The following is an 11,355-nucleotide window of genomic DNA, read 5'->3' on the forward strand; positions in this document are numbered from 1 at the left end:
TTAGCTCCGATGATGGGAAATGTTGTTCCCGAAAGCTTAGCCAATAAACTGTCCAAATGCTGAAGTATCTGCTTTCTTTCGCCTTTCTGCTATATATATATATATATATATATATATATATATATATATATATATATATATATATATATATATATATATATATATATCATCACCCGTTATTTCTCCACTGGAGAACAAAGGCCTCAGACATGTCGTTCCATTCCCTTCTTTTTATGGTAGTCCTATGCCAGTTTGTCCTCGCAAATTTTCTTAGTTTGTCAATACATCGTCTTCTCTTCATTCCCCTGCTTTTTTGCAATCTGTAGGGACCCGTTCCCTTATTCTTAATGTCCATGTATTATCTGTCATTCTCATTATAAGTCCTGCCCATGTCCATTTCTTTTTCTTACAAGTTGTTAGAATATCCTGTACAAGTTTGATCTCGTATTCATGTTGCTATTTTTCTATCTCTTAGTGTTGTTCCCATCATTATTCTTTCCATAGCTCTTTGAGTTGTAACTAGCCTATGTTTTAGGGCTTTAGTAAGGCCCCAAGTTTCTGATGCATAAGTTAATACTGTTAGGACCATCTGATTAATTTAAATGCTTTTCTTTTTAGAGAACTGACATTTTACGTTTCATAATCTATTTGTTTACCAAATGCTCTTCACTCCACGCTTATCTTTCTTTCAATTTCGGTCTCGTTCATTAACAATCTCTAGACGTATTTCCATAACCCTTGATAGTTCTCTCTGCCTTTCCACTGAACAGTATCTTAGTTTTACCCATATTCTTTTTCAGTCCTACATTTCTGCTTTCTCTATTCCAATCTACCATATTTTATAATCCCCCCCATGATTACATATATAAATATATAAGTATATATATGTATATATATATATATATATATATATATATATATATATTATATATATTATATATGTATATATATATATATATATATATATATATATATATATGTGTGTGTGTGTGTGTATATATGTATATGTATATATATATATGTATATGTATAAATATATGTGTATATATATATATATATATATATATATATATATATATATATATAATGTGTGTGTATATATATATGTATATATGCCCCATGTCGACAAATAATGAGACATCGGAACATGGTTTTTATTCACTTTATTATAAAAAGGTTCGTGAATACACTTTGCACAGCCAGATACTCTTCACACGAGTACTTGTTGTTATGATCGCTCGAGTGGTACTGCAAGGAGCAAGTAAATGCAATGTTGCTCTATCAATATGCTGAATTGTTAGATTATGTGGTAATCTCCACTTTGATGGAAATATACTCTCACCATTAGGTTTAGTGATCGCGGACAACAATTTATGACAGTCATAGTACTCTTAAAAAGATTATTAATCTCACTTTAATAAAACTTCTACAAATTTTTCACACAAGACTTAGGACATTTACAGTATATATATATATATATATATATATATATATATATATATATATATGTGTGTGTGTGTGTGTGTGTGTATATATATGTATATACAGTATATATAAACGCGCAATAACAACAAATGTAGGTGTTTCTAGTCGACTGCAGAGCAAATTACTCGGACGTGTCTAGGGTTTGACCAGTTTCATCACCACGTTGGCAAGTGCAGATTGGTGATAAGGGGAGACTTTTGTCCGATCACGCATAGCAAACCAACCTAGTATGGGCGACTAACTATACACCTTGTTATCATGACGATACACAAAGCCTTTTGGATTAGATAAAAAAATGGTTCTACCGTAAACCAGGCATGGAATGTTTTCTCCTTTTTAGATGCTGTTGTCTAGGAAATTGCATAATGCCATTTCCGATGTTCACGACTGTAATTAAGGAACAGCTTCTCGTAAGAAGCTGCCCCATTCCAAGAGGTCCTTAGATCCATTAGGACCTGGGTCTCTCTCTCTGCTTGTTCTCTTTGATGGGCCATTAGTGCTCGACTTTTTCTTTTCTCCTTGATTTGTAATAGGGAAGGAGAGAGTCACCTACTCTACGCACTGTATCATTCCTAGACCTTTTATGGGAACATTTAATTGCCTTCCTATTGTTTATTCATAGATTGGCGAAGACTGGTGTATATTCTCTGTGCGTTTTTGATAATCTCCTAATCTTTACAAATATTGTTTATTATGTCTACATTTTCTCTTGCGTCATAAATTAAATGGTAATGGGGTAGATATGTTTTGTTTTCTTAAGAGTTAGGTACTTAGGTCCAGTGGTCAAATGCATTGTTTTCGTTTATTACTTAAAGATGGGCTTTATAGGATGAAAAAAGAAAACATTCCATCTCTTCCATATCCCTCACACTATTTCCCGTGTACCTTACATCACTGTTCCTCATGAACCCGATTTCCATTTTATTATTCGTTATCCGATGACTTGAATGTCTGGTGACGTAAACACAGGCGTTGAATATCAACCAATCTCGTGTCAGTGTTATAAATCGCTTGCTTCTTCGTACAGAACCCTCATCCATTCTACCTTCAATGTGCAGACAAAAAAAAAAATAGATCGAAATGAAAGACAGGAATGATAATCTCCGCAAAAATCGTTGTAGTAATCAACCAGAAAATCAATAGAAAAGGTCAAGTGCGTTGAAGGGAAGACCGTGGAGGTAAGATGAAGATGAGCTTGAAAATTTGGCAGATCTTAAGAATTCTGATCAAGAGACCAATAACACTTTTTTCATATAGTAAGTGAAGTACATTTGAGAGTGATTTCATGGAAAATTAGTGTTGTCAATTCTTGCTCTCAAACGTTTGTTTATAAAGTAGGTGTTTCATAGTCTGAATTATTTTCTAAGTTGCTATTTTGTATTTTGTACTTTAAATTTTGTACATTTCAATTTTCAGTTTGCTTTTATTCCCCCCGCCACGATTTATATCCTCAGTTTTCAGTGTAGTATTCTGTATTTACTTGATTTACGTTCGCTTTTTTGCCTGTTCAACAATAATGATAGTAATAGTGATTATTATATTGATGATAATAGATGGATAGACATAATAGAAATACTGATATTTATAGTGAGATTTAATCATTATTAATTTTAGTTTTCTTGTATTTGCTTCTCTATTTTTCTGTGTGCCGTGACGTAGCAACTTCCTGTTAATTTCTGTCGAGTTTTACGTGCATCAGTCTTAATTTTTATTGCTCCTGAGAGAGTCCTGCCTAAAACATGTGTTCGCTTTTTTAATTATTTCACTGAACAAGTTGCTGTATACTATTTTATCCGTTTAAAATATATTTTTAGCGATATTATTATTATTATCATTATTATTATTATTATTATTATTATTATTATTATTATTATTATTATTATTATTATTATTATTATTATTAAGTACGTAAAAATTGTAAACTTCACATATTATTATTATTATTATTATTATTATTATCATTATTAAGTACGTAAAAATCGTAAACTTCACATATAAGACTATCTGGTTTGGAGAAGGGTGGTAACTTGCCTGGGTAACTCCTTTGGTAAACAATAAGAAACTTACTCGGGTTTTATCATATCTTCTCATTTTTGTGGCTCAATTGATAACCTACTTGCCTTCCATTCAAGAGAGTGTATTCGATCTTGATTTGAGGTAGAAATTTACAACTTTACAACTGCCGTTACCTTACGTCCTGAACTCCATCTTGATAAACTGACCACCTATATAATAATTATTTATTCTCCAGATCCGCTCGTTGCCGTCAACCCACTAAACCCTCCATATTATGGCTTTATAAATCCTTCTAAAATACTGCTTACATACTGAACAGTACTTTGGGATCCTCTTAATTTGCTTTGGGTGGAACGGTGGTAGTTCGTCTTATTAGAGACTACGCCCTTTCTTCTTACGAGTCATTTTCCCTTTAAAGAGGTTTCTTTATTCTCATGCATTTCAATTTCTCTCCTCTTTCTCAAAGAATCTCTCCTTATCCGGTCACCCTTTTCCACATTTACTCTGCGGAAATTAGTAATGCTCAAATTGGACGTTGCTACTGTACTTTCAGGCTAAAATGGCTCTCTTCCTACCTCCACTATCCTTTTGTTTTATAACCTTCAGTCCTTCAAGAGGCAGCTAAATGTTCCGGCGGTGATAGTACCTCATATTTCTTTGGCTTGGTGAAGTGAGGATGGTAAAACCGTCCACGATGAGATTGATAGCCGTAAAACGCTGGAAATTTTACCGATTATCTAGAAATTTCATTACATCAAAAACTAAGTTCATTCGTTAGCTTGACGATTTCTTCACACCGTATTGTTTGTGAATTTGTTAAATTCTAGTGGCTCTTCTTGTCTCATTGGGACATTGCTGCTCACATGGAATCTTAAGTCTCGATTGGTAGAGGGGATTGGTGGGGTATAAGTAGGCTAAAGTTTGTTGAATTCATTAGTGGTCACCTAAAAGGATACTGATTGAACGGTTTGCTTATTAATGCCCCCAATGTTTATTAGTACGGTATGTACAAACGCGCGATAAATAGGATTTCGTGAATAAATCTGACCTACTACAATTTAGATCACTGGTTTCAACTTATCATAATTTTCATCATTATATAAGCTTCATTAATTTGGCCTTCATTTGTGTTCAAGTCTGTTCCTCCAGTAAAATAAGATTTGAAATAGTTTCTTTCGTTCATGAAGTGTAAAAGAAGAATACGCCTTTTAGACACCAAAGGTCATTCATCACTGAAATGGCAATAGTTTTCCACGGAATCATTTCCAATAAAACCATCGAGGCAGGTAAATCCATCCCGGTGTTTGCCTTAAAGTTTTGATGATTTATTTTAATAGTAATTTTTGTTGATTTACTCATTTAGAATATTAAAAACTGGTTTGTATTAGTAGGGATCAGACTGAAAGCATATATTTCTTAATCTACAATAGCTTATTTTTTATACAGGTTTATATTCTAATAATTATCATAAATTATTTACAAAAATATATTTATTACAACCAATGGAAAATTAATTTTAACATAGTAATGGGATAAATAGATTTTGCTTAATTTGATTAATTTATGAAATATAGAAAACTTGTGTTATTACGCTGTCGAACAAGATGTAATATGCGGAGACGAGAATCAAGGTACGAAGTCCCAACCCATACCAAAGCTCGTACCAAGACCCCTTTATCATTATTCTACATACTAATATACTGAGTTACCAGTAGACTTGTTTTGTATTATGCATACGCTTTGGTTTGTTTTACGTAGATATTCACACTTTGCATTCCTATGATCGAGAAAATATGTAACCACGGGGCTTGCTGAAAATACCTTTTAAGAGGCATGCCATAAGATGAGCGAATAATATGTTCATTGCAAATCCAGATTCTTAAAATAGGAAATCATATGTTTTCATTGCCTTTATTCATTTGTCACAACTTTTCTTTTAAAATAAAACGCCAATCTCGTGAAAAGTAATAACTACATTGCAGATTAAAATGTTCATAAATTTTATTATTTAATCATATGACTTATGTTCCCGGATAAAAAAAAAATACGAATCATCAAGTGTAAGAGCAAAGAAACTTATCGTAGCCATCTCGCTTATGATCAGGTACCCCACTGGAAAATAAGGTTCAAAGTGAAGTAAAAGAGATTAACATAATCTCTCTGCTACAAACAAAGGCACGACAAGCAGGACGATGTTATCAATTCGGTTTGTCGGAAAATCTTCGTCGTTTGGAACTTGCATCCTAAAGAAGTTTGTGTATCAGCATCCGTCCAAGTAAAATCTTAAAAACCCGAAAGCTGAAGGATAGATTGCTCTCTTTTCCTTCAGATTAATTTAGGTTTGTGCAAAAGATATGTTTTTTTTTTTCGTGTTTTAGACTTTGATCAACCAATGAGAAGAATGATACAGGAAAATTATTGGTCACTACATTATTTTCATACCGTTAGTTAAACTAATTATATAAAAATAGCATTTATTAATATATATATTTATTCAACCATTGACATTGTGTTAAGGGAGAACAAAAATAAAGGAAAAGGTCACCATCGATTTTTACTTGAATTTTAAATACGCGGTTGCACATATCCAACCGCCTTACCTGATAGGAAAAAAAAATTCATCTTACCTTACCAGGGTTTTTATTTAGCTTGGCTGCCTTGATTACTGCAGTCATTCTACCTGTCAGCTTGCTCTTGTTTGGCTTGCAGTATTTTAGGGCTTTATATTAATGTTAATGAACATTGAACATTGGTATAGGATGTGTGTACTGATTTATGTATGTATCTTATACATACAATCTAGCAAAAAGAGCAATGCCCACTTGCCATGATTTTCTTTTTAACAAAACAAAGTAAAGGATATTACTTCAAGGAATCCTAAAAAAAAAAAACAAGATGAAATTACTTGTGATTAAATCTCATGCAATAAAGTGTGTGCATTTGCAAATGAGAAAAAAACAATGCATATGAACGTTCACTGTTCAGAAAGAGTTTTGAGAGTAAATCTGACAGGAATGAGACATGATTGGTCGAATAATCTTTGCGTAATTGGAGGACGTTTTGTCCACTGGTCGACTTTGAAATTCGGAATACCATTTTGGAAAGTAATTGAAATCTGTTATACAGTATGTGCAGGACCTTTGTGGAACAGGCTAACGCAATCAGTAGATCATTTCTCATTCCATTACCCTGTAATGAATTACCACGTGAAACTTTGGGTGAATTAGTGCCCCTGCATTATAACCTTGATGTTTTGGCGCAAGTAAATTACATTATTCACTTTACTAGATTTTTTAAGTACTGATGTTTTGTAGTTTTTGTCACAAGTACGATAACTTTATTGATTTGCAAGAAAACTTCTTATGTTTTGATGGACTGATAATGCATTTCTTAGGGAAAATATTTCATATATATTATCATGAAATATTCTCTGGTTTGTATCTTCCTGTTTCTTTTAAGCAAATGAATATTTTCTCTGATAATTTGGGGATGTATATTCTACTTCGGTGATGTTTATTCCTTTTCAAAATTTGTGTACTATTGGTATGATGCCCATCAATGTTAGAAGAACTCTTTGTCATTTTTTGTACATAGCGATATTGTACCGGAAAAGAGCTGTCGCAAACGTTGAGTTATTTTCTCTCTCTCTCTCTCTCTCTCTCTCTCTCTCTCTCTCTCTCTCTCTCTCTCTCTCTCTCTCTCTCTCTCTCACATTTATATATATATATATATATATATATATATATATATATATATATATATATATATATATTCATTAGAAAGAGCGTTTGTGTGTGTGATATATAGCTGCCTCCCCGAATAGAAAGTATCTCCAGAGAAAAAAAAATCCAAGTCACCACCACTTCCTTAACTGTTTGATCGTAAATGAATCCCCTGTGTCATATAAGGTCTATACTATTAGTCTTTTGTATAAGGTCGACATTATTAGTCATTTGATACATCTATACCCAATGCTGATCAACAGAGCTAGGAATCCCTTCTACACACACTGCACAATGTACCCATATTTTACACATACAGTACTCTTGTGCTACCTGGATATTAAAGCCCTTCCTTTCCATTGCATCTAACACATCCCTTGTGCTATCGTTTCCAGGGTTCTCTCTCGCCCTGCCTCCTACCGCTTGTGACATAAGCACTCTTTTCGCAACGTTATTGACGTCCATTCTTTCCACATGGCTGAGGCATCCAGTCGGCTATAATATTTGGCCTCCACCTCGTATTTCCACATTCCCCCTCTTATTAGTTATAGCACACTAGGTAATCTACTATGAAAACGAAAACAATACATTTCAATAACTTTGTTTCTTTTTTTTTCCATTTGTCCCTAACAATCCTTTCATACATGACCATCAAGGATTCCTTAGATAATAGAAGTCTCATCCCAATCTTTGCTCTCCTTGCCCTGTTACCATAGTCTCAGGTCACTTTTATAATAAACCAGTTTCTCTTCTCCCTGATTGATATAACATCTGGTTGTCTCTGTATTAAACCTTGTATTTGAAACTTCTTTATCTAAACCGTACACTCTTAATACTCTCCACAAAGCCTCTATTGAATTCATGATAAGCTGTTCTTATGGGGTGTTATTAGGTAGTCCTGTACGAAAGAGTGGGGACTATAAACGCTTTCCCAATCAGTTTTGGCTTCATTTGGTCGGGCAATTGAACATAATTCATCTTAATGTGGGATATACTGTAATATTGTAATATTTTAAGAGACCATGATTAATGGACATAACATTCTCTAAATTTTAAAAGCTAAATTTCTTTGATGTTTATTATCAACCGTCCTATGATTTCGATTAACAAATATCATAGTTTATAAATATTTTCCACACCGGCAGATACAAACGTCTAGTGGTAATCGTTGGGGGTGAAGCGAACGCAATCAAGAAATAATTACCGTTCTTAGGATTCACTCTGAGTTTGATACCATTCCTGCAAAATATATCCCTCGGGAAAGCGTTCTTGACGGGCAAAGCCGTGTATATATCTGTATTTCTCGGATATTGGTATGAAAAGATCAATATTATTCCATTTATGTTACGAAATTATTGATTGTGGCGTTACTTGATTGATTATAACGGGATTTTATTATTTTGATTAGCGAGATGTGTTATTAATCCTTAAATGAAGGTTTTCTTGGGTAAAAATGTTCTCATAAATCAATGGCATTTTTGAAAACATGTATTTAATTTATGGCAATGATTTATTAGTATTGTGAAGAACGTTGAGGATGTACCAGAATTTTCATCGCTTTGATTTTCCGATTTTTACTAATCATAAAAAAATGGGATTTGACATTTTGTATTTCTTTCACTGTTTAATGCTATTGGATCGTTCACTTTTGTCACATGAATAACTGTGATTTAATTGCGTTTTAAAATCGTACGTGTTTGCATGTTCGTGTTAAGGTAGGTAACCAAATGACAGTCCAGTTTTTAGTCTATGAAGAAGTAATGTCTGTGTAAATAACGTTTCCTTGATATTAATGACCTTGGTGGTCACCGTGATATTATGTGGGTCTTGTTATTTCGTTTATTCCTCTAATTACATACTTTTACTTTCGTTAGATTTTATGCTTCTGAACATTGATCTAACTCTTTAGTCTGCTCGGCAACAGACTCGCTGAAATGCAAGCCCAAAATCCTGGATGCTTTATGATTCTTTATTCTCACGAATGCATTTAAGTAACAATGAGTCACTGCTAAGTTGTCTGGGAGCTTATGTTAGCAACAACTTTCGTGTTGGTTAATGATATAATAGAATTTACTATAACGATTCACAGGTAACTTTCAATATTATTTGTGGAGGTAAAAATAGTTTAGTTACAAGATTAGTTAATGATATATTTAATAGGCAAGAGATATATATTTTCCATTTGTCAATTCTCTTGCCCGTTTTGAATCATTCATGCCACCATTACTGATGTTTTTTTTACTTTCCTCTTAATCTGATCCCCACGAAGACCCTTATCTAGCAGTTTGATTTTGAAGCATTTGGTGGCGGCCTAAAATTATCAGAAATTTTGAGAAGTACCTAAAGTAATACAGGATGTTATTATTATTATTTATTATTATTATTATTATTACTATTATTATTATTATTATTATTATTATTATTATTATTATTATTATTATTATTATTATTATTATTACCACAGAAAATCCAGAAGTGTAATTATTTTTAGGGAGAATCCCACAGCACAGAATATCAGTGTGTGAGGCAAAGGGGCAAACTGTCAAGAGAATAGACTTATGACAAACGACCCCTCAAATTTCCCTGTGGTATCAAAATGTGTGAATGTATTTATGTGCAAACTAATTCACTAAGACAACCAAGACATAAAAAGAAGCAGCTATGCAGACATATGTGTGTAGTTCATTCATACGTATTAATTCTATATTTACTGTAGCTCCAACTAAAAACATTTCGAGGATTCCTAATACATTTTATCCATCTTAATCCTCTTAATTCTGCGTCTTTTATTAGTGGCATTCCATTATCATTCTCATCCTTTCTGGTCTTGTCTTTTATCTTGTCTTATTCTGTCCTCTCACGCCCTATTTCCATTCCCCATTTGCTTCGCTTCAAACAGATGTAAAGGGTCTCGCTTTCAACCCTCTATTGAATTGTTATATCCTCTTCGCAAGGGAGAAGACGAATATGCACAAGACCAATGTTTTTGAATGAAATAGGTCTTTTTCAGAGAGAGAGAGAGAGAGAGAGAGAGAGAGAGAGAGAGAGAGAGAGAGAGAGAGAGAGAGAGAGACTGTTCATTGACATATTACGTCAAAGTTTCTGTTAATATTCTTGTATTTTTTTATATATTGACCTGTTAAATATGTACTGTGATATTTTCTCTCTCTTATTATTTTGCTGTTTTAAATATTAATGTCATTGAGGTCAGTAGTGTCAATGGTGTGTTTGTAGTGAATGGATATGGCGATGAAAGAAAGGTCAACATTATACAAAAAAATCATCACTGGAGGAAAGAATTTGGTGTTCAATAGTAAGTCCCCGAAGTGAAGAGTTCCATGAAGAGTCATGATGGCCGAAAGATACAGATGACCAATTAGTGATGAGAAATGACCCTTTCGGTATTGTGCTCACAAATTGAAAAGTGTGCCACGGGAAAACTGAAATTGTTTAGATTTTAGAACAAATGGAGTAATATACTGACATATTGAAAAACAACGAGGGGTAACTTTGAAGGATTGGTAACAAAATTCATACTATAGGTTAAATGGATCTCTATTTTCTTCGAGTTATGAAGAATTAGATAAAAGTGGAGGGAAGCTGAACAAGAAAATACAGAGAAAATGGTATGATTGATGTATTGGAGAGAAATATTGGCAGAAATAGGTGGTGATATCCTGACTTGATCGTAAGTGGAGGTAATGTTGACGTGCAGGAGTTTGGCACTCGACTGCTGATATTAAGGGTTGTGAGAAGGCTTTATATTGAGCATTATTAATTGACATTCTTCGTTCTTTCTATGACTTGAGAATAAACGAAGCAATAAATAACTTTTTTCTTCAATATATATGTTTGTTAGATTTCATAGGATTTCTTACTTCTAGTTCACCAATATAAAATATTCGTAGTCAAGCATGCAGGGTATTGCAAAAGCTCTCTTGGCTGTTTTTGTTGTTTTGATATCAATTTTAGTTTTGATATCAGTTTTAGTTTTGATATCAATCATAAAAATTATTTACAATTTCCTTATAGCTGACAATTCAAGTTTTATTTGGGCGTTGGATAGTGGAACTTTATTATCAACTGACGATTTATTCAACGGCTTACAAAACTATAATATCCTTGTGTAGTG

Source organism: Palaemon carinicauda, chromosome 3 (genome assembly GCF_036898095.1).
Source record: "Palaemon carinicauda isolate YSFRI2023 chromosome 3, ASM3689809v2, whole genome shotgun sequence".
Taxonomy (NCBI): domain Eukaryota; kingdom Metazoa; phylum Arthropoda; class Malacostraca; order Decapoda; family Palaemonidae; genus Palaemon; species Palaemon carinicauda.